This window comes from Taeniopygia guttata, chromosome 2 (genome assembly GCF_048771995.1).
Source record: "Taeniopygia guttata chromosome 2, bTaeGut7.mat, whole genome shotgun sequence".
Lineage (NCBI taxonomy): Eukaryota > Metazoa > Chordata > Aves > Passeriformes > Estrildidae > Taeniopygia > Taeniopygia guttata.
Genome location: NC_133026.1, coordinates 97214989 through 97224363, shown reverse-complemented (window position 1 = coordinate 97224363; position 9375 = coordinate 97214989). Strand labels below are relative to the sequence as shown.

Here is a 9375-nt window from a genome sequence, read left to right as displayed (position 1 = left end):
CCGCCGAGGGGCCGGCAGGTGCCTACGGCCTGCCGCCCTGAGAGCGGCCGGTCTCGCCTGATCTCGGAAGCTAAGCAGGGTCGGGCCCGGTTAGTACTTGGATGGGTGACCGCCTGGGAATACCGGGTGCTGTAGGCTACTTTTTCCTCCTGAGGGGGGCGCGTGCTTTTCCTTGGGCAGTCGAGGTGGGGGGCAGGAGGGAAGAGGCAGGTAGGCCTTGCTTTTTTTCTATCCCTTGTGTGTGTGTGCACTGGGCTGGGGTCTGTCTCTAGATCCCCTTGTGGGCAGGGGTGGCCCTGTTGGGCTTGTCAAGCCCCTGTGGGGTTCTCAGCTTCTTCCCGGAGCGTGGTGTGGTGGGTTGAAGGCCGCCGCCGAGGGGCCGGCAGGTGCCTACGGCCTGCCGCCCTGAGAGCGGCCGGTCTCGCCTGATCTCGGAAGCTAAGCAGGGTCGGGCCCGGTTAGTACTTGGATGGGTGACCGCCTGGGAATACCGGGTGCTGTAGGCTACTTTTTCCTCCTGAGGGGGGCGCGTGCTTTTCCTTGGGCAGTCGAGGTGGGGGGCAGGAGGGAAGAGGCAGGTAGGCCTTGCTTTTTTTCTATCCCTTGTGTGTGTGTGCACTGGGCTGGGGTCTGTCTCTAGATCCCCTTGTGGGCAGGGGTGGCCCTGTTGGGCTTGTCAAGCCCCTGTGGGGTTCTCAGCTTCTTCCCGGAGCGTGGTGTGGTGGGTTGAAGGCCGCCGCCGAGGGGCCGGCAGGTGCCTACGGCCTGCCGCCCTGAGAGCGGCCGGTCTCGCCTGATCTCGGAAGCTAAGCAGGGTCGGGCCCGGTTAGTACTTGGATGGGAGACCGCCTGGGAATACCGGGTGCTGTAGGCTACTTTTTCCTCCTGAGGGGGGCGCGTGCTTTTCCTTGGGCAGTCGAGGTGGGGGGCAGGAGGGAAGAGGCAGGTAGGCCTTGCTTTTTTTCTATCCCTTGTGTGTGTGTGCACTGGGCTGGGGTCTGTCTCTAGATCCCCTTGTGGGCAGGGGTGGCCCTGTTGGGCTTGTCAAGCCCCTGTGGGGTTCTCAGCTTCTTCCCGGAGCGTGGTGTGGTGGGTTGAAGGCCGCCGCCGAGGGGCCGGCAGGTGCCTACGGCCTGCCGCCCTGAGAGCGGCCGGTCTCGCCTGATCTCGGAAGCTAAGCAGGGTCGGGCCCGGTTAGTACTTGGATGGGAGACCGCCTGGGAATACCGGGTGCTGTAGGCTACTTTTTCCTCCTGAGGGGGGCGCGTGCTTTTCCTTGGGCAGTCGAGGTGGGGGGCAGGAGGGAAGAGGCAGGTAGGCCTTGCTTTTTTTCTATCCCTTGTGTGTGTGTGCACTGGGCTGGGGTCTGTCTCTAGATCCCCTTGTGGGCAGGGGTGGCCCTGTTGGGCTTGTCAAGCCCCTGTGGGGTTCTCAGCTTCTTCCCGGAGCGTGGTGTGGTGGGTTGAAGGCCGCCGCCGAGGGGCCGGCAGGTGCCTACGGCCTGCCGCCCTGAGAGCGGCCGGTCTCGCCTGATCTCGGAAGCTAAGCAGGGTCGGGCCCGGTTAGTACTTGGATGGGAGACCGCCTGGGAATACCGGGTGCTGTAGGCTACTTTTTCCTCCTGAGGGGGGCGCGTGCTTTTCCTTGGGCAGTCGAGGTGGGGGGCAGGAGGGAAGAGGCAGGTAGGCCTTGCTTTTTTTCTATCCCTTGTGTGTGTGTGCACTGGGCTGGGGTCTGTCTCTAGATCCCCTTGTGGGCAGGGGTGGCCCTGTTGGGCTTGTCAAGCCCCTGTGGGGTTCTCAGCTTCTTCCCGGAGCGTGGTGTGGTGGGTTGAAGGCCGCCGCCGAGGGGCCAGCAGGTGCCTACGGCCTGCCGCCCTGAGAGCGGCCGGTCTCGCCTGATCTCGGAAGCTAAGCAGGGTCGGGCCCGGTTAGTACTTGGATGGGAGACCGCCTGGGAATACCGGGTGCTGTAGGCTACTTTTTCCTCCTGAGGGGGGCGCGTGCTTTTCCTTGGGCAGTCGAGGTGGGGGGCAGGAGGGAAGAGGCAGGTAGGCCTTGCTTTTTTTCTATCCCTTGTGTGTGTGTGCACTGGGCTGGGGTCTGTCTCTAGATCCCCTTGTGGGCAGGGGTGGCCCTGTTGGGCTTGTCAAGCCCCTGTGGGGTTCTCAGCTTCTTCCCGGAGCGTGGTGTGGTGGGTTGAAGGCCGCCGCCGAGGGGCCGGCAGGTGCCTACGGCCTGCCGCCCTGAGAGCGGCCGGTCTCGCCTGATCTCGGAAGCTAAGCAGGGTCGGGCCCGGTTAGTACTTGGATGGGAGACCGCCTGGGAATACCGGGTGCTGTAGGCTACTTTTTCCTCCTGAGGGGGGTGCGTGCTTTTCCTTGGGCAGTCGAGGTGGGGGGCAGGAGGGAAGAGTCAGGTAGGCCTTGCTTTTTTTCTATCCCTTGTGTGTGTGTGCACTGGGCTGGGGTCTGTCTCTAGATCCCCTTGTGGGCAGGGGTGGCCCTGTTGGGCTTGTCAAGCCCCTGTGGGGTTCTCAGCTTCTTCCCGGAGCGTGGTGTGGTGGGTTGAAGGCCGCCGCCGAGGGGCCGCCGGGTGCCTACGGCCTGCCGCCCTGAGAGCGGCCGGTCTCGCCTGATCTCGGAAGCTAAGCAGGGTCGGGCCCGGTTAGTACTTGGATGGGTGACCGCCTGGGAATACCGGGTGCTGTAGGCTACTTTTTCCTCCTGAGGGGGGCGCGTGCTTTTCCTTGGGCAGTCGAGGTGGGGGGCAGGAGGGAAGAGGCAGGTAGGCCTTGCTTTTTTTCTATCCCTTGTGTGTGTGTGCACTGGGCTGGGGTCTGTCTCTAGATCCCCTTGTGGGCAGGGGTGGCCCTGTTGGGCTTGTCAAGCCCCTGTGGGGTTCTCAGCTTCTTCCCGGAGCGTGGTGTGGTGGGTTGAAGGCCGCCGCCGAGGGGCCGGCAGGTGCCTACGGCCTGCCGCCCTGAGAGCGGCCGGTCTCGCCTGATCTCGGAAGCTAAGCAGGGTCGGGCCCGGTTAGTACTTGGATGGGAGACCGCCTGGGAATACCGGGTGCTGTAGGCTACTTTTTCCTCCTGAGGGGGGCGCGTGCTTTTCCTTGGGCAGTCGAGGTGGGGGGCAGGAGGGAAGAGGCAGGTAGGCCTTTCTTTTTTCTATCCCTTGTGTGTGTGTGCACTGGGCTGGGGTCTGTCTCTAGATCCCCTTGTGGGCAGGGGTGGCCCTGTTGGGCTTGTCAAGCCCCTGTGGGGTTCTCAGCTTCTTCCCGGAGCGTGGTGTGGTGGGTTGAAGGCCGCCGCCGAGGGGCCGGCAGGTGCCTACGGCCTGCCGCCCTGAGAGCGGCCGGTCTCGCCTGATCTCGGAAGCTAAGCAGGGTCGGGCCCGGTTAGTACTTGGATGGGTGACCGCCTGGGAATACCGGGTGCTGTAGGCTACTTTTTCCTCCTGAGGGGGGCGCGTGCTTTTCCTTGGGCAGTCGAGGTGGGGGGCAGGAGGGAAGAGGCAGGTAGGCCTTTCTTTTTTTCTATCCCTTGTGTGTGTGTGCACTGGGCTGGGGTCTGTCTCTAGATCCCCTTGTGGGCAGGGGTGGCCCTGTTGGGCTTGTCAAGCCCCTGTGGGGTTCTCAGCTTCTTCCCGGAGCGTGGTGTGGTGGGTTGAAGGCCGCCGCCGAGGGGCCGGCAGGTGCCTACGGCCTGCCGCCCTGAGAGCGGCCAGTCTCGCCTGATCTCGGAAGCTAAGCAGGGTCGGGCCCGGTTAGTACTTGGATGGGTGACCGCCTGGGAATACCGGGTGCTGTAGGCTACTTTTTCCTCCTGAGGGGGGCGCGTGCTTTTCCTTGGGCAGTCGAGGTGGGGGGCAGGAGGGAAGAGGCAGGTAGGCCTTGCTTTTTTTCTATCCCTTGTGTGTGTGTGCACTGGGCTGGGGTCTGTCTCTAGATCCCCTTGTGGGCAGGGGTGGCCCTGTTGGGCTTGTCAAGCCCCTGTGGGGTTCTCAGCTTCTTCCCGGAGCGTGGTGTGGTGGGTTGAAGGCCGCCGCCGAGGGGCCGGCAGGTGCCTACGGCCTGCCGCCCTGAGAGCGGCCGGTCTCGCCTGATCTCGGAAGCTAAGCAGGGTCGGGCCCGGTTAGTACTTGGATGGGTGACCGCCTGGGAATACCGGGTGCTGTAGGCTACTTTTTCCTCCTGAGGGGGGCGCGTGCTTTTCCTTGGGCAGTCGAGGTGGGGGGCAGGAGGGAAGAGGCAGGTAGGCCTTGCTTTTTTTCTATCCCTTGTGTGTGTGTGCACTGGGCTGGGGTCTGTCTCTAGATCCCCTTGTGGGCAGGGGTGGCCCTGTTGGGCTTGTCAAGCCCCTGTGGGGTTCTCAGCTTCTTCCCGGAGCGTGGTGTGGTGGGTTGAAGGCCGCCGCCGAGGGGCCGGCAGGTGCCTACGGCCTGCCGCCCTGAGAGCGGCCGGTCTCGCCTGATCTCGGACGCTAAGCAGGGTCGGGCCCGGTTAGTACTTGGATGGGTGACCGCCTGGGAATACCGGGTGCTGTAGGCTACTTTTTCCTCCTGAGGGGGGCGCGTGCTTTTCCTTGGGCAGTCGAGGTGGGGGGCAGGAGGGAAGAGGCAGGTAGGCCTTGCTTTTTTTCTATCACTTGTGTGTGTGTGCACTGGGCTGGGGTCTGTCTCTAGATCCCCTTGTGGGCAGGGGTGGCCCTGTTGGGCTTGTCAAGCCCCTGTGGGGTTCTCAGCTTCTTCCCGGAGCGTGGTGTGGTGGGTTGAAGGCCGCCGCCGAGGGGCCGGCAGGTGCCTACGGCCTGCCGCCCTGAGAGCGGCCGGTCTCGCCTGATCTCGGAAGCTAAGCAGGGTCGGGCCCGGTTAGTACTTGGATGGGAGACCGCCTGGGAATACCGGGTGCTGTAGGCTACTTTTTCCTCCTGAGGGGGGCGCGTGCTTTTCCTTGGGCAGTCGAGGTGGGGGGCAGGAGGGAAGAGGCAGGTAGGCCTTGCTTTTTTTCTATCCCTTGTGTGTGTGTGCACTGGGCTGGGGTCTGTCTCTAGATCCCCTTGTGGGCAGGGGTGGCCCTGTTGGGCTTGTCAAGCCCCTGTGGGGTTCTCAGCTTCTTCCCGGAGCGTGGTGTGGTGGGTTGAAGGCCGCCGCCGAGGGGCCGGCAGGTGCCTACGGCCTGCCGCCCTGAGAGCGGCCGGTCTCGCCTGATCTCGGAAGCTAAGCAGGGTCGGGCCCGGTTAGTACTTGGATGGGAGACCGCCTGGGAATACCGGGTGCTGTAGGCTACTTTTTCCTCCTGAGGGGGGCGCGTGCTTTTCCTTGGGCAGTCGAGGTGGGGGGCAGGAGGGAAGAGGCAGGTAGGCCTTTCTTTTTTTCTATCCCTTGTGTGTGTGTGCACTGGGCTGGGGTCTGTCTCTAGATCCCCTTGTGGGCAGGGGTGGCCCTGTTGGGCTTGTCAAGCCCCTGTGGGGTTCTCAGCTTCTTCCCGGAGCGTGGTGTGGTGGGTTGAAGGCCGCCGCCGAGGGGCCGGCAGGTGCCTACGGCCTGCCGCCCTGAGAGCGGCCGGTCTCGCCTGATCTCGGAAGCTAAGCAGGGTCGGGCCCGGTTAGTACTTGGATGGGTGACCGCCTGGGAATACCGGGTGCTGTAGGCTACTTTTTCCTCCTGAGGGGGGCGCGTGCTTTTCCTTGGGCAGTCGAGGTGGGGGGCAGGAGGGAAGAGGCAGGTAGGCCTTTCTTTTTTTCTATCCCTTGTGTGTGTGTGCACTGGGCTGGGGTCTGTCTCTAGATCCCCTTGTGGGCAGGGGTGGCCCTGTTGGGCTTGTCAAGCCCCTGTGGGGTTCTCAGCTTCTTCCCGGAGCGTGGTGTGGTGGGTTGAAGGCCGCCGCCGAGGGGCCGGCAGGTGCCTACGGCCTGCCGCCCTGAGAGCGGCCGGTCTCGCCTGATCTCGGAAGCTAAGCAGGGTCGGGCCCGGTTAGTACTTGGATGGGTGACCGCCTGGGAATACCGGGTGCTGTAGGCTACTTTTTCCTCCTGAGGGGGGCGCGTGCTTTTCCTTGGGCAGTCGAGGTGGGGGGCAGGAGGGAAGAGGCAGGTAGGCCTTGCTTTTTTTCTATCCCTTGTGTGTGTGTGCACTGGGCTGGGGTCTGTCTCTAGATCCCCTTGTGGGCAGGGGTGGCCCTGTTGGGCTTGTCAAGCCCCTGTGGGGTTCTCAGCTTCTTCCCGGAGCGTGGTGTGGTGGGTTGAAGGCCGCCGCCGAGGGGCCGGCAGGTGCCTACGGCCTGCCGCCCTGAGAGCGGCCGGTCTCGCCTGATCTCGGAAGCTAAGCAGGGTCGGGCCCGGTTAGTACTTGGATGGGTGACCGCCTGGGAATACCGGGTGCTGTAGGCTACTTTTTCCTCCTGAGGGGGGCGCGTGCTTTTCCTTGGGCAGTCGAGGTGGGGGGCAGGAGGGAAGAGGCAGGTAGGCCTTGCTTTTTTTCTATCCCTTGTGTGTGTGTGCACTGGGCTGGGGTCTGTCTCTAGATCCCCTTGTGGGCAGGGGTGGCCCTGTTGGGCTTGTCAAGCCCCTGTGGGGTTCTCAGCTTCTTCCCGGAGCGTGGTGTGGTGGGTTGAAGGCCGCCGCCGAGGGGCCGGCAGGTGCCTACGGCCTGCCGCCCTGAGAGCGGCCGGTCTCGCCTGATCTCGGAAGCTAAGCAGGGTCGGGCCCGGTTAGTACTTGGATGGGTGACCGCCTGGGAATACCGGGTGCTGTAGGCTACTTTTTCCTCCTGAGGGGGGCGCGTGCTTTTCCTTGGGCAGTCGAGGTGGGGGGCAGGAGGGAAGAGGCAGGTAGGCCTTGCTTTTTTTCTATCCCTTGTGTGTGTGTGCACTGGGCTGGGGTCTGTCTCTAGATCCCCTTGTGGGCAGGGGTGGCCCTGTTGGGCTTGTCAAGCCCCTGTGGGGTTCTCAGCTTCTTCCCGGAGCGTGGTGTGGTGGGTTGAAGGCCGCCGCCGAGGGGCCGGCAGGTGCCTACGGCCTGCCGCCCTGAGAGCGGCCGGTCTCGCCTGATCTCGGAAGCTAAGCAGGGTCGGGCCCGGTTAGTACTTGGATGGGAGACCGCCTGGGAATACCGGGTGCTGTAGGCTACTTTTTCCTCCTGAGGGGGGCGCGTGCTTTTCCTTGGGCAGTCGAGGTGGGGGGCAGGAGGGAAGAGGCAGGTAGGCCTTGCTTTTTTTCTATCCCTTGTGTGTGTGTGCACTGGGCTGGGGTCTGTCTCTAGATCCCCTTGTGGGCAGGGGTGGCCCTGTTGGGCTTGTCAAGCCCCTGTGGGGTTCTCAGCTTCTTCCCGGAGCGTGGTGTGGTGGGTTGAAGGCCGCCGCCGAGGGGCCGGCAGGTGCCTACGGCCTGCCGCCCTGAGAGCGGCCGGTCTCGCCTGATCTCGGAAGCTAAGCAGGGTCGGGCCCGGTTAGTACTTGGATGGGAGACCGCCTGGGAATACCGGGTGCTGTAGGCTACTTTTTCCTCCTGAGGGGGGCGCGTGCTTTTCCTTGGGCAGTCGAGGTGGGGGGCAGGAGGGAAGAGGCAGGTAGGCCTTGCTTTTTTTCTATCCCTTGTGTGTGTGTGCACTGGGCTGGGGTCTGTCTCTAGATCCCCTTGTGGGCAGGGGTGGCCCTGTTGGGCTTGTCAAGCCCCTGTGGGGTTCTCAGCTTCTTCCCGGAGCGTGGTGTGGTGGGTTGAAGGCCGCCGCCGAGGGGCCGGCAGGTGCCTACGGCCTGCCGCCCTGAGAGCGGCCGGTCTCGCCTGATCTCGGAAGCTAAGCAGGGTCGGGCCCGGTTAGTACTTGGATGGGAGACCGCCTGGGAATACCGGGTGCTGTAGGCTACTTTTTCCTCCTGAGGGGGGCGCGTGCTTTTCCTTGGGCAGTCGAGGTGGGGGGCAGGAGGGAAGAGGCAGGTAGGCCTTGCTTTTTTTCTATCCCTTGTGTGTGTGTGCACTGGGCTGGGGTCTGTCTCTAGATCCCCTTGTGGGCAGGGGTGGCCCTGTTGGGCTTGTCAAGCCCCTGTGGGGTTCTCAGCTTCTTCCCGGAGCGTGGTGTGGTGGGTTGAAGGCCGCCGCCGAGGGGCCGGCAGGTGCCTACGGCCTGCCGCCCTGAGAGCGGCCGGTCTCGCCTGATCTCGGAAGCTAAGCAGGGTCGGGCCCGGTTAGTACTTGGATGGGAGACCGCCTGGGAATACCGGGTGCTGTAGGCTACTTTTTCCTCCTGAGGGGGGCGCGTGCTTTTCCTTGGGCAGTCGAGGTGGGGGGCAGGAGGGAAGAGGCAGGTAGGCCTTGCTTTTTTTCTATCCCTTGTGTGTGTGTGCACTGGGCTGGGGTCTGTCTCTAGATCCCCTTGTGGGCAGGGGTGGCCCTGTTGGGCTTGTCAAGCCCCTGTGGGGTTCTCAGCTTCTTCCCGGAGCGTGGTGTGGTGGGTTGAAGGCCGCCGCCGAGGGGCTGGCAGGTGCCTACGGCCTGCCGCCCTGAGAGCGGCCGGTCTCGCCTGATCTCGGAAGCTAAGCAGGGTCGGGCCCGGTTAGTACTTGGATGGGTGACCGCCTGGGAATACCGGGTGCTGTAGGCTACTTTTTCCTCCTGAGGGGGGCGCGTGCTTTTCCTTGGGCAGTCGAGGTGGGGGGCAGGAGGGAAGAGGCAGGTAGGCCTTGCTTTTTTTCTATCCCTTGTGTGTGTGTGCACTGGGCTGGGGTCTGTCTCTAGATCCCCTTGTGGGCAGGGGTGGCCCTGTTGGGCTTGTCAAGCCCCTGTGGGGTTCTCAGCTTCTTCCCGGAGCGTGGTGTGGTGGGTTGAAGGCCGCCGCCGAGGGGCCGGCAGGTGCCTACGGCCTGCCGCCCTGAGAGCGGCCGGTCTCGCCTGATCTCGGAAGCTAAGCAGGGTCGGGCCCGGTTAGTACTTGGATGGGAGACCGCCTGGGAATACCGGGTGCTGTAGGCTACTTTTTCCTCCTGAGGGGGGCGCGTGCTTTTCCTTGGGCAGTCGAGGTGGGGGGCAGGAGGGAAGAGTCAGGTAGGCCTTGCTTTTTTTCTATCCCTTGTGTGTGTGTGCACTGGGCTGGGGTCTGTCTCTAGATCCCCTTGTGGGCAGGGGTGGCCCTGTTGGGCTTGTCAAGCCCCTGTGGGGTTCTCAGCTTCTTCCCGGAGCGTGGTGTGGTGGGTTGAAGGCCGCCGCCGAGGGGCCGGCAGGTGCCTACGGCCTGCCGCCCTGAGAGCGGCCGGTCTCGCCTGATCTCGGAAGCTAAGCAGGGTCGGGCCCGGTTAGTACTTGGATGGGAGACCGCCTGGGAATACCGGGTGCTGTAGGCTACTTTTTCCTCCTGAGGGGGGTGCGTGCTTTTCCTTGG

At 63.8% G+C, this 9375-nt stretch overlaps 26 pseudogenes; all 26 read left to right on the top strand.

Annotated features, from left to right (window-relative positions):
• The first annotated feature begins 20 nt into the window (after positions 1-20).
• On the top strand, positions 21-138 carry LOC140683029 (5S ribosomal RNA; annotated as a pseudogene).
• Positions 139-388: 250 nt separating this feature from the next.
• On the top strand, positions 389-506 carry LOC140683018 (5S ribosomal RNA; annotated as a pseudogene).
• Positions 507-756: 250 nt separating this feature from the next.
• LOC140683340 (5S ribosomal RNA) lies at positions 757-874 on the top strand (annotated as a pseudogene).
• Positions 875-1124: 250 nt separating this feature from the next.
• LOC140683339 (5S ribosomal RNA) lies at positions 1125-1242 on the top strand (annotated as a pseudogene).
• A 250-nt stretch (positions 1243-1492) lies between these two features.
• LOC140683338 (5S ribosomal RNA) lies at positions 1493-1610 on the top strand (annotated as a pseudogene).
• Positions 1611-1860: 250 nt separating this feature from the next.
• LOC140683336 (5S ribosomal RNA) lies at positions 1861-1978 on the top strand (annotated as a pseudogene).
• A 250-nt stretch (positions 1979-2228) lies between these two features.
• On the top strand, positions 2229-2346 carry LOC140683335 (5S ribosomal RNA; annotated as a pseudogene).
• Positions 2347-2596: 250 nt separating this feature from the next.
• Positions 2597-2714, top strand: LOC140683007 (5S ribosomal RNA; annotated as a pseudogene).
• A 250-nt stretch (positions 2715-2964) lies between these two features.
• LOC140683334 (5S ribosomal RNA) lies at positions 2965-3082 on the top strand (annotated as a pseudogene).
• A 249-nt stretch (positions 3083-3331) lies between these two features.
• LOC140682996 (5S ribosomal RNA) lies at positions 3332-3449 on the top strand (annotated as a pseudogene).
• A 250-nt stretch (positions 3450-3699) lies between these two features.
• On the top strand, positions 3700-3817 carry LOC140683075 (5S ribosomal RNA; annotated as a pseudogene).
• A 250-nt stretch (positions 3818-4067) lies between these two features.
• Positions 4068-4185, top strand: LOC140682985 (5S ribosomal RNA; annotated as a pseudogene).
• A 250-nt stretch (positions 4186-4435) lies between these two features.
• On the top strand, positions 4436-4553 carry LOC140683053 (5S ribosomal RNA; annotated as a pseudogene).
• Positions 4554-4803: 250 nt separating this feature from the next.
• Positions 4804-4921, top strand: LOC140683333 (5S ribosomal RNA; annotated as a pseudogene).
• Positions 4922-5171: 250 nt separating this feature from the next.
• LOC140683332 (5S ribosomal RNA) lies at positions 5172-5289 on the top strand (annotated as a pseudogene).
• A 250-nt stretch (positions 5290-5539) lies between these two features.
• On the top strand, positions 5540-5657 carry LOC140682974 (5S ribosomal RNA; annotated as a pseudogene).
• A 250-nt stretch (positions 5658-5907) lies between these two features.
• LOC140682963 (5S ribosomal RNA) lies at positions 5908-6025 on the top strand (annotated as a pseudogene).
• A 250-nt stretch (positions 6026-6275) lies between these two features.
• LOC140682952 (5S ribosomal RNA) lies at positions 6276-6393 on the top strand (annotated as a pseudogene).
• Positions 6394-6643: 250 nt separating this feature from the next.
• On the top strand, positions 6644-6761 carry LOC140682941 (5S ribosomal RNA; annotated as a pseudogene).
• Positions 6762-7011: 250 nt separating this feature from the next.
• LOC140683330 (5S ribosomal RNA) lies at positions 7012-7129 on the top strand (annotated as a pseudogene).
• A 250-nt stretch (positions 7130-7379) lies between these two features.
• LOC140683329 (5S ribosomal RNA) lies at positions 7380-7497 on the top strand (annotated as a pseudogene).
• A 250-nt stretch (positions 7498-7747) lies between these two features.
• Positions 7748-7865, top strand: LOC140683328 (5S ribosomal RNA; annotated as a pseudogene).
• A 250-nt stretch (positions 7866-8115) lies between these two features.
• Positions 8116-8233, top strand: LOC140683327 (5S ribosomal RNA; annotated as a pseudogene).
• Positions 8234-8483: 250 nt separating this feature from the next.
• LOC140682929 (5S ribosomal RNA) lies at positions 8484-8601 on the top strand (annotated as a pseudogene).
• Positions 8602-8851: 250 nt separating this feature from the next.
• On the top strand, positions 8852-8969 carry LOC140683326 (5S ribosomal RNA; annotated as a pseudogene).
• Positions 8970-9219: 250 nt separating this feature from the next.
• Positions 9220-9337, top strand: LOC140683324 (5S ribosomal RNA; annotated as a pseudogene).
• The last annotated feature ends 38 nt before the right edge of the window (positions 9338-9375 follow it).